This window comes from Rattus norvegicus, chromosome X (assembly GCF_021556685.1).
Source record: "Rattus norvegicus strain SHRSP/BbbUtx chromosome X, alternate assembly SHRSP_T2T, whole genome shotgun sequence".
Lineage (NCBI taxonomy): Eukaryota > Metazoa > Chordata > Mammalia > Rodentia > Muridae > Rattus > Rattus norvegicus.
Window position 1 is genome coordinate 130,952,263 of NC_141554.1, and position 14,499 is coordinate 130,966,761.

A 14,499-nucleotide genomic window follows, 5' to 3' on the forward strand; every position below is an offset into this window, starting at 1 on the left:
TGTAGTCTAACTTCACTTAATTGTTATTACTACACGACATGAAGAAATATAGTGAGTAATCACTTCTGTTTTACACGAAGCAAATTGCTAGTGCTTTTCACAGCTATATGAAGAAGCCTTAACTTGCCTAATCGTCCCCTAATATTCTGGTCAAATACTGACAGGATAAACTCAGCTCTCTCTGGTTCTCTAGTAAATGAAGACTAAATTACATTAGTGGCTTTCACTTATTCCCCTTGCCTGTGGGTGTCTTCAAACAAAACAGCCATAGAACATTTCTACCTGATTTGTTTATCTCTACCTCAGTGGTTCTCAACCCCCTTTAGGGGTCACATATCAAATATCCTGCATATCAGATGTTTACACAATGATTCACAACAGTAGCAAAATACAGTTATAAAGTAGAAACAGAATAATTTTATAGTTGGGGGTCACCACAACATCAGGAACTAGACTAAAGGTCACAATATTAGGAAGGTTGAAAAGCACTGTTATAGCTCCATCTCTCAAGGAGAATGGTTTATTCTAATCTACCGTGTAAATCTCCCTTCAATGTACCAGCAATTATTTTGTACATTATATTTACTCTTTCTCTTGTACATATACTCTGATAATGAAAGTTATATAGTCTATTATAGAACATCTAAATGCACAAGAAAGAAAAATGAAAAAATAAAAGCTATTTCCTATCTACTTCCTCCCAAAACTGGTCTTTTTGTTTTCATGCGTGCATTTCCAATCTTTTTCCCTATATGTATATGGGGCACGTAGAGTCACTTATCCAATATTTGGCATTATAATGTACACATTTTCCTTTTAGATAAAATATTTGAAAGCATCATCTTTAGTACACATAAAATATTACATTTTCTCAACATATCATAAATTGTTCAGCAATCTCTTGTTGAACATGTGTTCTACCATTACAAAAAAAAATGTTCTTTGAAAAAAATAAGTACTTTGTGTGGGGCTGGAAAGATGGCTCAGCAGTGAAGAGCACTGACTGCTTTTCCAGAGGTCCTGAATTCAATTCCCAGCAACCACACGGTGGCTCAAAACCATCTGTAACTGGAACTGATGCCCGCTTCTGATGTGTCTGAATAGAACGACAGTGTACTCAAATACATGAAATAAATAAATCTTTAAAAATACTTTGCAAATGAACTTTCTTTTACATTAGAACAAATTCTCAGAAGTCAAGTGACTAGGACAAATGATTAATATCATTTTGTGGTACTAGGAGTAGAACACAGGGCCTACATATGCTAGACAAATTCTCCACCAATAATCTACCACCATAGCCACCGTGTACAAAATTCTGAATGATTTTGCAGAAAACTGCCAAATCTGGAGCAATTAGCATTCCATCAGCTCTTATTATCTCTTATTAAACTGGCATTTCTTAAGCATACATTGAGGGCACTAATCTAGCTTGTATGGTTGGACATAGTGGTAAACAAAAGGCAAGGAGCTCATGGCCTCATGGAGCCCCTGTGCTAGAGGAGTTGATAAATTATAAACAAATAAAACCACAGTAAGATACCAAGCAATTCTCATAAGAGAGAAAATAGAGGCAGAAAATGGGAGAGGGAAATGAAGAAAAATAACACAAATCACTGCAAGGGGAGAGAATACACTTATACTGAAAAGACAATAGTTTAAACCTATGAATGAAATGAGAAATTCGACCCGTGGGAATCTGGAAAAATTATTTCAAACAAATAGACGAAAATGCATGCCTAAAAGTTCCTGGGTGATAAAAAGTTTATGGCATGTTTCAGAAACAAACAGAAGGCAAAGTGTCTAAGTAAAAGTTTTTTAGCAAGGTTAGGTAGGAAATATAGTACACAGTGTGATAAAAAATGATGAAGACTCTTGTAGGCCTTGCTATTTTTCTTAACTATTTAAATTGCATTTTATATGTGTCCTGTTTGATTGTTCTCTAACAGGTAGAAAAGAGATAAAAGCACAGATCTTAATGGAATTTAAAAATCATACTGGTTGTGGTATAGAAAACCATAAAGGGGCAACTATCAATAGAAGAATCTTTGGGAATAGTTAGTCCTAATTAAAAAACCATGGCATGGTGAAGGGCGTTAATGATTGGCAGGGAGAAAATGACTCATATAAAGTCACTGCAGGTAGAATCAACCGAGTTAGCCGTTGTTAACTGGTTGGATTATAGGTTTTACCTCCCAGGAATGACTCTTAAGAGTTGAATCCTGCACAATTGTACTATCTTATTAATATTTCCATATATATTTATATATATACACACTGTATTGTTTATATTGTTTCTATATTTTAAGTATACAGGCATGTGTATACACGCTTCCACACTACTGATGATATTGTATACAGACGGTCATTAGAAGTTATTCACTGTTTACAACTGAAATTTCACACATATTTAATCGAATTTCTTTTGGTTACTGAAATTTGACTTTCAAAAAGAACACCAAATTGCATTTGTGTTTTCTTTCGTGCACTATATTTTTCATGCCATTTCCTAGTGGCATGTACAAGATCCTGTGTACTTAGATTTTATTTCATTATTTTGTTTTCTTCTTGGCTTATATTATAACTTCCCATGGCACACATCCTCTTGTGTGTCTACTATCCTTAGTGCAATATTTTTGAAACTGTGGAACTTGCTTTCCTCCTTATTTGCTCTAGAGTCTGTAGGACACTCTAATTACTCATTCTTGTAAGTTTAATGACTGTGTTTGCCGATTGTACCCAAATATCTACCTTCAGAACTGATAATCAGTTCTATGATGTAATCATCTGAAGTCTAAGTGTCTGGATGTCTTTGTGCTATTGAATATTAAATAGGTCCAAACCTCACCTCATTGTCCACTCAGTTTTTTCTTTTGTGGCCCTTATATTGCATAATGAGTCACAGTGGGTTCCATATATTTCTCTTCTTTTTATTGTCATTGTCACAGTTTGGTCCACACCCTGAGAAATTTTTACATATCTCTTCACATATCTTACTCTTAATCCAGTTTAGCCTATCATCCATACAGGAATTGTCCTTTAAAAATTCGCACTCCTGGGCTGGAGAGATGGCTCAGTGACTAAGAGCACTGATTGCTCTTCCTGAGGTCCTGAGTTCAAATATCCCAGCAACCACATGGTGGCTCACAAACATCTGTAATGAGATCTCATGCCCTCTTCTGGTGTGTCTGAAGTCAGCTACAGTGTTCTTACACATAATAAATAAATCCTTTAAAAAAATTCACACTCCTAGGAAGAGACAACTCCAACTGAGGGAATTCTTTAATCAGATTAGCTTGTGGCCATGTCTATGTGGCATTTTCTTGATATTTAATTGATATAAGAAGGTCCAGTCCACTATGAGTGGCACCTAGCTTGGGTTGTATGAAAAGGCTAAACAAGCATGTTGCAGGGTGCAACCCACTAAAAAGCCTTCTTCCATGGCTTTTGATTCTCTTCCTATCTCCTGGTTCTTGCCTCTAGCTATTGCCCTGACTTCCCTCAATGTTTAATATAATCTGTAAGCTAAAATAGAACCTTTCCTTCCTGATTTGCTTTTGGTCATTTTATTCATCATGATAAGAGAATAAATTAGGATAATTGGTCACCCCTCTGTCATCTTAAAATCTACCAGTAATTCAACAATAGAGATAATTTCTGGCTTAAATATAGCAACTTTTCTGTTTATTTTTTAAATAACCATCAGGACAATTGCTATTTTCTAGAATAACTCTCCACACAGATAAAGTCACTTATATACTTAGTATATAAGTACTAAACACTGTATACTAGGCCCATGCAGGAATACCAAATGAGAAATTAAGTTTAATCCTGTTCTTCAAACCTAGATAGAATGTACTTTTATCCACGAGTCCTCAATAAGAATTAATTTAAGGATATAGGAAAAATGGCTTAGCCATTATGAACATATATTGCTCTTCCAGAGAATCCAATTTTAGTTATTAGCATCCATATGAGGCAGTTCAAAAATACTTTTAACAGTTCCAGAGTATCTGACATTCTTTCATTCTCTCTCTCTCTCTCTCTCTCTCTCTCTCTCACACACACACACACACACACACACACACACAGAGAGAGAGAGAGAGAGAGAGAGAGAGAGAGAGAGAGACTGATAAATTTTAAAGTCTAAAAAAGGAATTAATTTAAGCAATCTATTTCTTATAAAGCTTTATCATGTTTGAGTTTCCACAGTATGCTAGTTATTACTCCTAGAGAGCTCCTTATATGATCATATTAGGCCTATATGTTTGTCTTCAAGAATAGGTAAGTCTTTTGAAAAAATTGTATAGGGAGCTAAATAGAGGCATTTGTAAAAGTTTATCAAGTGTATAAAAATTATCAGATGAAAAGCTTTATTCATGAAGAGTGTTCTTTGATAGATGACAAAATTTATGTAAAATTGAAGCTTTGGGTAAAAGAAGAGGTTATCACATGACACCTAAAATTCCTTTGGAGGGAATGCATGGAAATATAAACCTATTATTCCTCAATTCTTCATAAGTATTGACTATATTGCTCTGTACCTTCAGCAGCCAAGGTCCACCAAGTATATTAGTGAATGTGTGGGACAAGTATGCTCTCACAGTTTATACAGTTGCTTAACGATGTCATACTCCATATTAAAACATACATGGTGAAAATCCCGCTAGTTGCGATATGTCAACCATTAAAATATTTAACTCTACTGGATTCTGTTAACATTTAAATTATCTCACTTCCATAAGTTGTTAAATCTCAAATAGGAGAATAAGTCAAATAATAATAATAATGAAGTAGCACGCCTGTGTTAATAATATACAATCCAAATTTAAATGGCCTCACACCTAAGTGATGATATTTTATCATATTAAACATCAGAAATACAAAATATAAAATATTTTGAAGTGTACTCAACGTAAGCCTTCAATAAAGAATATAAATAAGTCCAGGGCTGGCAAGACATCTCAGGGGTGAAGGCTTGTGCCATCCTGTCCAATGGCCTGAGTTCAGTACCCACAAGGTTCAAGTAGGATAGAATTCTTACTTCGTTGTTTTTCTTCTGACCTTCACAAATGGCATGTGTGTATGAATACATGTGCACACACATAAACATAAAGAAATGTAAAAAGAAAAGAATTTTAACCCAGAGTATTTGTATGTTTTTATAGCTCCTACTCAATTGCATAGCTCTCTTTCTTAAAGGTAACTAGATCTCATTAGTAAAATTGAAACTCTCTTCTCAAAATAATTTTCCTTGTTTGACTTGTCTGGCAATTCTACCAAAATTGTCCTATGTTGCTTAAAGCTTTACAGATACAGTGGAGGCTCAGTCACGGATTCATATTGCCTTAAAGTATATAGTAAAGAACACAGGAGATTATTATGTGTCTGTATACAGTGCTTGAGAAATTGATGTGAAATATACGTATACTTTTAATAAATATTTCCCAGAGAAAGCAATGTCATGAGCACACACACACACACACACACACACACACACACACAGGCATACACACATATTTAATTTTTGGAGATACATGATAGAGCAGGAGATCACACAGCAATATCTCTCAAATGTTCGCAATTAAGCAAAGCAGCTTTAGAAAAGAAAATCATTAGCATTAAAAGTAAGGGGCATAATGCACAGACTATAAATTGAGAATGTTGATCAGAAACGTTTTGTTGATAGAAACTAAGTTGGCTAGGAAAAGAGCCAAAATTTCAGGTTTAGAATGCTTCCAGCCACTGTGCAGTTGTAGTGTATTTATACACCTCTATATTTAAACACAGGTGGTAATTAGCAAGATTGAGACACCTTTAATAAGGCATCATCATGGGTGCAAAGGATGTGTAGCATAAGATGAGTTCATTATCAATAACTTTCCTGAATTAATCATCTCTTAGGACATTTAATTTTAAATGTACCTGAAAAAAATCTGGATTATTGAGATGGACCATCTGTAGTTTTTTTTCTATTTTAGCTGAACAATAGAAGAATATTTTTCAAGTGTCTACATGCAGCTGGGATGCGGGAATGGTGATATCTAATAAACCAATTGTCCATTTAATCTGGCACCTTTTCTTTGACAGGTGTCTAAACCAGATAGACACATTAGAGGTAATAGACTTACTTAGACTCCACCAATTAGGCAAAACCATGTAACTGAGAAATTTTCTCTTTGACCTTAGCCAGTAATAAGATTTTTCTCTTGAAGTATGCAAATGGACAGTCATTTACTTTTATTTTGGCCAATACACAAACCCTCCTTCATATAAGCAGCTAAAAACACTAAACTAATTCTCAAAAAGTGAAAATGGGGTTTCTTTAATATAGCCATATTTGAATTCTTCTGAGAGGGACGCTATCTGCATGAGAACTCTCAATATTGATAATATATTTTGTCCAAATAGGAAAACAATTGAATAGTAAGCATATTATACTTTGAAAAGAGAAATGAAGGCTATAATTCCTTCAAACCTGAGCATTTGGCTATACAATGGAACATGATTTATCAGATAGTTTGAGCCAAGCAGTTAATATACTATTTCCTTATTCCTCTAAACTGTCAAGTATTTGCATAATGTTTAAAAGAAGTCAATATGACAGAGATGATTCAAGCATTAGGTACTCTGCATGGGCAGCAGTGATGAGTTCCCTAGTCTTTGGTTTTGTAATTATATATCTATAGCTCGAATAACAAACACCAACAAAACATCTAACAAAATATATGCATTTCAAAATCCAGCCACAAGGATACTAATATCCCCACTGTTCTCTGTACACAAAACTCTAAACAAATGATTTTTTTTCTAAAAATTTAAACAAATACCCTATCTATCATTCATAATTATGTCAAGGATATTTATATTTTAAAAAAGCTTCATTTAAAACACAAAAGGCTTTCTAATCTTTATATGATAAATATATATGCCTTTTTTTGTTACAAAAATCCTCACTAAAGAATTGTTTTATCTTAGCCATAATATAAAAAAAAAGTTTGCAACAATAATTCACAAGAAAACCCATTAGATTCTCAGAACCTATAGCTGGCATTGCCAAAGACAGCATGAGTTTCAGTTCAGCTCATATTAGAGACTGTGATTCTAAAATTCAATTTCATAAATTGTAATCAGCCACAAAAATGTTCGAACAAAATATGAGAGACATTAAAAGGCAATTTCCTCATTGTTGACTACTTATCAAATGACAACTTAGTTGATTAAAATTAAAACAATCAGCATGCTTTATAGTGATGAGTAAAATAACTCTTTCACAAATCCCAAATAAATGCATTCAAATACATTTGGTCTCTAATAAAAAAAAGTGGGGCATAGATATTTTAACAGAATTGCTTTTCTATTTAAAAAGGGAAAATAACCCATAGCACTGGAAAATTCAAGTACCACTTGTATTTAGTTTTGCTGTGATCACTAAGTAGGGTTCTGCAAAGTCTACAGACTCATAATTTGAAAGAACATATTTTCTATGTAATAGTTATTACAAACTATTTTACAGCTGTGAATGCTCTATTAGAACAAAAATGCATTGTAGACTACATAAATACTAACAAGAATGTACAAATCAAACCTCTATTTCTGTGACTACTTTGAAAGAACTGCTTGAGTAGAAAAACAGAAGAGGTTTACAAGTAAAATCTTAAGAAAAATTGGCAGAAGTTTTGCTCTGCTTAATAATTTATTTCTGACAAATTCGTTGTTCCAACCTTTTCAGTTCTTTTCAGGGACCAATAGGGTGACATGAAATTAAAAAAGAGGCTCCTGTACTGAATGAGTGACTCTCAGCTGTCTGTCCCATCTAGTTTCCATGGCAGTAGAAGGAATGTTGGGAAATGAAATACAGAAAATCAAAAGAAGCTAACATATCGAACCCAGTAAGTTAATTTCTGAACTGAGAAATCACTGGGTGGGGGGTGATGTAAAAGAAGCACAGAATGAAGTTAAGTTGTTGCAATTTCTCTGTTCTTGAAAAGGCCAGTCAGTACACTTTTAGTTTTGTCTTAGTTGGGGGATGCCAGTAGTATCTCACATAATGCATAGAAGGCTCTAGAATGACATATGGTGTATTATGTATCTTACAGAAATTCAAAGGTGTTAAAGATATTTGACTGAAAAGATTTTTTTTGAGCTTTGAGTGTTTTCTTTTTCTTGCAAAGATACCAATGGTCATCATCCTGTTAAATGGTTCCGAAACACTCAGGCACCGAGGGAAACATCTTCTTTACCAACCAGAGGTTAGTCTGAATTCTCCCAAAACAGTTGGCTGTTGCATGCATACATTTGCGTCTTACCTAGGTATAATCATAGAGACACATATACAATCATCAATACTCAGAAAGCATATTTATCATGTTGCAGACCTCCGAAACACAAAAAAGAAGGCTCCTGGGAAGCACATTCACAAAAAATGATCCACTAATCTGAAAACAGATTCTTAATACATATTGATGTGTTGATCTTCTAGTTAACTTCATCCTTACAGGTAGAGTAGGGTAGGAGAGAAAAACCCAATATTTCAGAATCATTACATCACTTTAAAAGCATCATCCAGGAGGTAGTGGCTATTTGGCATATACGCACATTTTACCATATGCTATTGTTTACCAAAAGTAGATGCTTGGGCAGGAAATACAATTCAGAATATTTTTTAAAGTTGTAAATTATCCAAGATCATCCTTTCAGGTCTCGAAATAAGCATTGAAGTTGCATAAGATTTAATAGTGTTACATTTTTATTAGTGTTACTATTTTTCACATATCAGTGATCCTCATCAGCAGGAATTTTTGCTATCCCTACATAAACCTAGTTTGCTTGAACTATGTGTGGACATAATAGTGTATAAATGAACATGTATGCTTGACAGTGATTTTCAGTTCATGCCATTATATTTAAATCTATTCATTCCTGTTTTCTATGAGGTTTAAATGTAAGCAGTATCCTTGGCTTGGCTAATCATGTCACATCACATGTAGCAGACTACAATATTACTACACATACTAGAAGCTACATAATGGAACAGTGATGCTGGGGAGACAGCTGTACTTGAACCATCAAGGTTGCTCACAGTAATCAAAAGCTCTGGAGGTTTTACAGCATTCAGCTGATCTAACTGCGCATGGTGCTATTTAGTATTTACTTTCTTCTGCATTAACAGGGATCATCAGGAAAAAGAAACTAAAGAAAATATGAATAACTTTAAGCCAGGGGACTCATGCATTAATTTGATCTTATTAACAATAGCTAGTATTATATAGCTAAGTATTATATCTGGGAAGAAGGGTGTTTAATTGCTTAAAGGAAGAAAACACAAGCCCAACCTCCATTCAAAAAGAACGATCTAACCAGCAGAATCTGCAGGTGATTGAAATCAGTTACTGATTACGTGGAACAATTCTGAAATTTTAGTTCTTCTAATTTCCATTATAGCATTCATATTTGAAGTTATGGATATATGCTATCAAGTATACAGCAATTGCTAATTGTAGTTGTGCTAAGAACCCAACTCAGAACTGTTCTTTTTTCCAAATGGTGAGGAGGAAGCTTTGTAAAATATTCACAAGTCATTATGTTTGGGTTTAAAATTCACAGAAAATTTAAAATTGTATACATGTAATTTAAATAAAATTAGACAATGAATAGAAATAACTAAGGAATTTTGGAAAATTCCTTCCAAGAAAGTGTGTGTGTGTGTGTGTGTGTGTGTGTGTGTGTGTGTGTGGTGTGTGTCTGCGTACATCTTTTCAAGCATGCATGTGTGTCTGTGGGGGGGGGTGCAAGGAGGTAACAAGTATGAATAATATGATAAAAATATTTCAATTAAGAATATCTTTGAATCAGGTACTCAAAATACCAGTGTTATCGTGACTTCAAGTCATCCAACAGTAAATATATTCAAAACTAATAAATTAACATAATTTTGAAAACCTTAGGGGAATGATCAATCATAATGTATACTGAAGACTTAAGAGCTTTACTTAAACCGGGAACTGATAGACTTTTAGGAACAGCGGGCTTCAGGCAAACATTACACGAATTCTGAAAGCCTATCTCCAATACAGACTGGAAAACAATTTTTTTTGTTGTTGTTAGTTGTCCCTAAAATTTCTCACCACTTCTAAGTTTTGAAAAATCGTCATAGAAAATAAAGTCCCATTGTCTTAACCTCAAACGTAACAAATAATAATTTTCAGTTTGATCATTCAAAATAGTATCATACAGAATAAATGTGACAGCTAGAGTGTTCTGTTTCAGCAAGAATCTGTATAAAGGCTGGAGAAAGGTACAGTGATCAGGGAAAGTATGATGGAGCAGGTCAATGTTACTTACACATATGCTAGCCAAACTCAAACACGGACACCTTCAGGACATCCAAACTCTGAAGTAGGGCCTTGAGGGAATAGATAATGCCATGCACTAGGATTTACCTTTTTATTTTTAGTACACCAATGTGTTTGAATATTTGCACGTTCAGTTAGCCATCATTACAGCACCATGATTCTATAAAACAATGTTTTCCTTTAAGCTCTCTCTATAATTTATCAAATGCTAGCATATTCTTAATCCACAATCAAGTCCTAGATGTAATAGCAAACACCCTATCATGTAATCCCAAGTGTTTTCCCTAAATTTCTGTCATTGTTCTAGAAAGCAAATTTTATTATTGTCATTATTAAATGTATTACGTTGAGTATTCATTTATAGAGTTGTTTGGTAGAAATACCTGTTTTTTTTAAGTTATGATGAACAACCTGTAAAGTTTTAATTAACATCTAGAGCATGGGCTCATTTTGGAAAATACCTGAACCACTTTACAAATGCATTTTATGGCTTTATTGGATTAGCATCAAAAGTTTGCAACCTTATTTTAGCATACCTGAAAACCTTTGACTATCCTTTAAGAACTTTGCAATAGTAAGCTATTCAACATATTATTTTCAAAGTCTTACAAATTTGGATAAAAAAATGTCAGAACTTGGATTTTGCTATTCTGGTATCTACTTGTAAGAGTCACCCGAAGCCTTATGCAAATTCATCCTCTCATACACACACATTGGGAGACACATAGAATACAGGGCAGGGATAAGCAAGTAAACAAGTGCCGAATAATTACTGAGCAGAAGTTAAAGCAGTGGACAGTCCTTTCATTAAACATGAGCTTTCCCCTTTTAGGCTGTGCTATTGCTTGACACGGTTCCAGTACCTTCTGCTACAGGTCACAAGATTTCAGAGGATGAAGGTATATAGGGTTTTGTTTTTTCCAACCAAAGGTACAATAGAGCAGACATTTGCAATGTCCTCACTGAACAGACTAAAGTAGCAATTGATGCTTACAGTACAGTGTACCGGGCTTGCTAATTATAATTATAAAACAACAATCTCCAATTCAAGGAAGCTGCCTGTAATCCTTACCGGAAATATGATCAATTAAATGCTTATCTAAGGATACCTATTAAAGTTCGCTGGGGCACATCCTTTGCTTTTGGTGCCTACATTCAAATAACATTTAATTTCTCTCCTGTGACACAGGGAACTTCTCTTCCTGTTTCTTTGGACCACTATAAATACAGGACTAGGTTAGTGTGCTCAGAAAACCTGTGAAGTTCGAGACAAATTCTGACCAATTGCTTTGTACTCAAGTAGAGTTTTTTTTTAACCATATTAGCATATCTCCAGCAGCAGTGATGCAGATCTGCTAAAACCCTATGCTGCCAAATGCAAGTACTAGCTGCAAGCCAGCTCTGGCCCCCGCCCCTATTCTCCCAGTGGTGAAACAGACGTGGAGAGGACATCCACTAGTGGAGTGAGATCGGCTGTCTCTGCAGTTGTAAACAATCAGCTGCACCCGTTCGCTGAAATGTTTAAATAGGCTACTGGCTTCTAGCACATCCGCTCACCAAGTAGCGCTAAGGCTCTTTCCACACCTCTAGGCAAAGCATCTTAAAACTGAATTGGCAATCCGCCTGTTCCCGGAATGGGAGAAGCTGAGGTTACATTTCCCCAGGCATGCCTAGCGGGTGCTTGGCTCTGGGCAGATGTACTGGCTAGTGCCGGATTCTAGACACCACGTTTTCAGGATGAAACGCAGAAACACAGAATCCCGCACAGATGAGCGCCTGGTTAAAGCCAACGCTGACGGCTACTGAAGCACCCAGTGCCCCGTTAGGATTATTTCCTTTGACACAGTTTGGGGTATTGGAGAACATATTGGGTGGGGCCTCAGTGAGGGTCCTGGCGTTCTCCTAGAACTCGAACTCCCTGAGTGAGGGTGGAATAGCAATTCAGAAGCAAACAGGTTCTACATACAGTATGTCCTAACCCTCGGGCATCTTCTTTCAGAGAGAGAGAGAGAGAGAGAGAGAGAGAGAGAGAGAGAGAGAGAGAGGTGACCCCGAGTGGCAGAACCCTAGTGGACGCTCCAGGTGGAAGTAATGAAAGAGATGGTCATCTCCTTGTTTTTTGAGTACAGCCTCCCCACCTGCGACTCGGAGCATCTTGGTCCACTTGTTAGAGTGCCTTGGTCTGCGCGAAAGCGGAGGCGAGTAGCCCTCTTAACAGTACTGAAGGAGTTGGTTGGCAAAAGTGACACCTGGGAAACCCACGAAACCTTCGAAGGACAGTGTCCCTAGTGCTGGCTGGAAGCCTAAACTGACAACAAGGCCAATCTCCCATCTCTCCTGAGAGGTCCACATCCCTGGGGCAGAAGGAGACCCATAGAAAAGGTTGCAGAGGCTCTGTTTCCTCCACAAGGAGTCCCAGAGCGGGCGCAACCAGCTTTTCAAGATCAGAAGTCACAATCCGAAAATGCATTCTATCTCATCCTAGGGGGGAAGTTCGCTCAGAGTCCTTGGGGCGGAAGGCAGGCAGGATCAAGCGGGAAGGAAGTAAGAAGCGGACCTACCTAGTCCAGACGCAAGTTTCAGTGGTGTCCTCAGGTGCGGTCCCCCGCCTCTTTGCCAGGTACTCAGCTCTGCCGGGTGCTGTAAGTGCAGTGGACTTAGGGCGTCTTTGCTGGTTCCTGCGGGAAATGACTGTAAATCCACATTACTGTTCGAGCTGCCGCTCGGGCCCCCGCATCGCTCTCCTCCAGCTGGCGGCGGCGGAGCTCTCTGCCCGCGGTCGCTTGGGGGCAGGAACCGAACCTGGCTACTGTGGTGCCAGTGGAAGATCGCTGCCAGGAGGGTGTTTGCTTGGGGGTTGGTTTTCTTCTTCTTCAAGATAATGTGTATATGTGAGTGTGTGTGTGTGTGTGTGTGTGTGTGTGTGTGTGAGAGAGAGAGAGAGAGAGAGACAGAGACAGAGAGAGAGACAGAGAGAGAGACAGAGAGAGAGACAGAGAGAGAGAGACAGAGAGAGATTCAGAGGAGACAGAGATACAGGGACAGAGAGAGACACAGAGAGAGAAACTGAAAGAGACAGAGAGAGACACACAGGGAGAGAGACACAGAGAAATCAGAAGGGGTAAGACAAGCCTCCTGGGCACTGGGAGGTGAACTCCAGGCTGAGCTGGAGCTCACCGCGCGGCTTGGTGCCGGGCGTCTGCACCGCTGATGGCTGTGCTGATGTTGCCCTGGCCGCCGCCGCCGCGCTCTAAGGCTGGTCGCGGTTGTGCAAAAAATGTTTCTCCGCTACTCGAGACCAAAAAACCTGCCCTGTCTACTGAGCATGCCCGGTTTGACAGCTTCACAGCCCAGGCTTTTTTTTTTTTTTCCTCCTTTTTTCTTTTCCCCAAGACTCCAGGTTTTAGCCGCAGCTGAGCCCCGGGAGGTGGGGGTTGAGCTGGGAGGAGCTGGAGGAGGAGGAGGAGGGCTGAAGGAGCAGGTAACGAGCAGAGGAAGGGAAGTGGAACTGAGAATGGTCAGGAGTGTTTGAGGGTGAAGAGAGGGCAGGAGAAAGCTGGGTACCAGAGCAAAAGGCAATATGGACAAACAAAATTTAGATTTCATACCACACTAGGATGGCTTCTGATCTCACATGACCAGCACTTATCATTTATCATTATTTCCTCCAGAGGATGAGGTGAAATGCAGACTTCGAAGGAGTGTTTGTTAATCTCAGAATCAACCCGGGACAGCGTTTCCCATTCATGATGTGCACAAGCAGATACACGTGCACGCGCGCGGGCGTACACACACACACACACACACACACACACACACACACACACACACACACACACACAGTCGCAATCATGAAAACACGCGCTAAAACTCTCCATCACTGCTTCAATGTGTAAAGCTTCAGGACCAACTTAAGAAAGAATAAGTCTCTTGCCAGTGTAACTTTCAGGGGGATAAACTCGGTGGGGGGGGGGGGGGTGCTCTTTCTATTTTTCTACTCGTCCTTGCGCTACAGAAAAGCCAAGCAGGTGAACAGTGTGCAAGGTACACACAAGCTCTCTTGTGTGAGTGTAGAGAGCAACTCCAAATTGCCTTCCATTGATGGTATGACCCCAGCGCATCAAGGGGCAGCAAGACAGGTCAG

At 37.8% G+C, this 14,499-nt stretch overlaps 1 protein-coding gene across 2 annotated transcripts in view; it reads right to left on the reverse strand.

The window, feature by feature from the left end:
• Window positions 1–13,626, reverse strand: part of Tenm1 (teneurin transmembrane protein 1) — an 889,292-nt gene extending 875,666 nt beyond the window's left edge. The window contains exon 1 of one of the 2 annotated variants that reach the window (XM_087599322.1): window positions 12,917–13,626. The gene's annotated coding sequence lies outside the window, so the exon portion shown is untranslated. 2 annotated transcript variants of the gene reach the window in all.
• Between the last annotated feature and the right edge of the window lie 873 nt (window positions 13,627–14,499).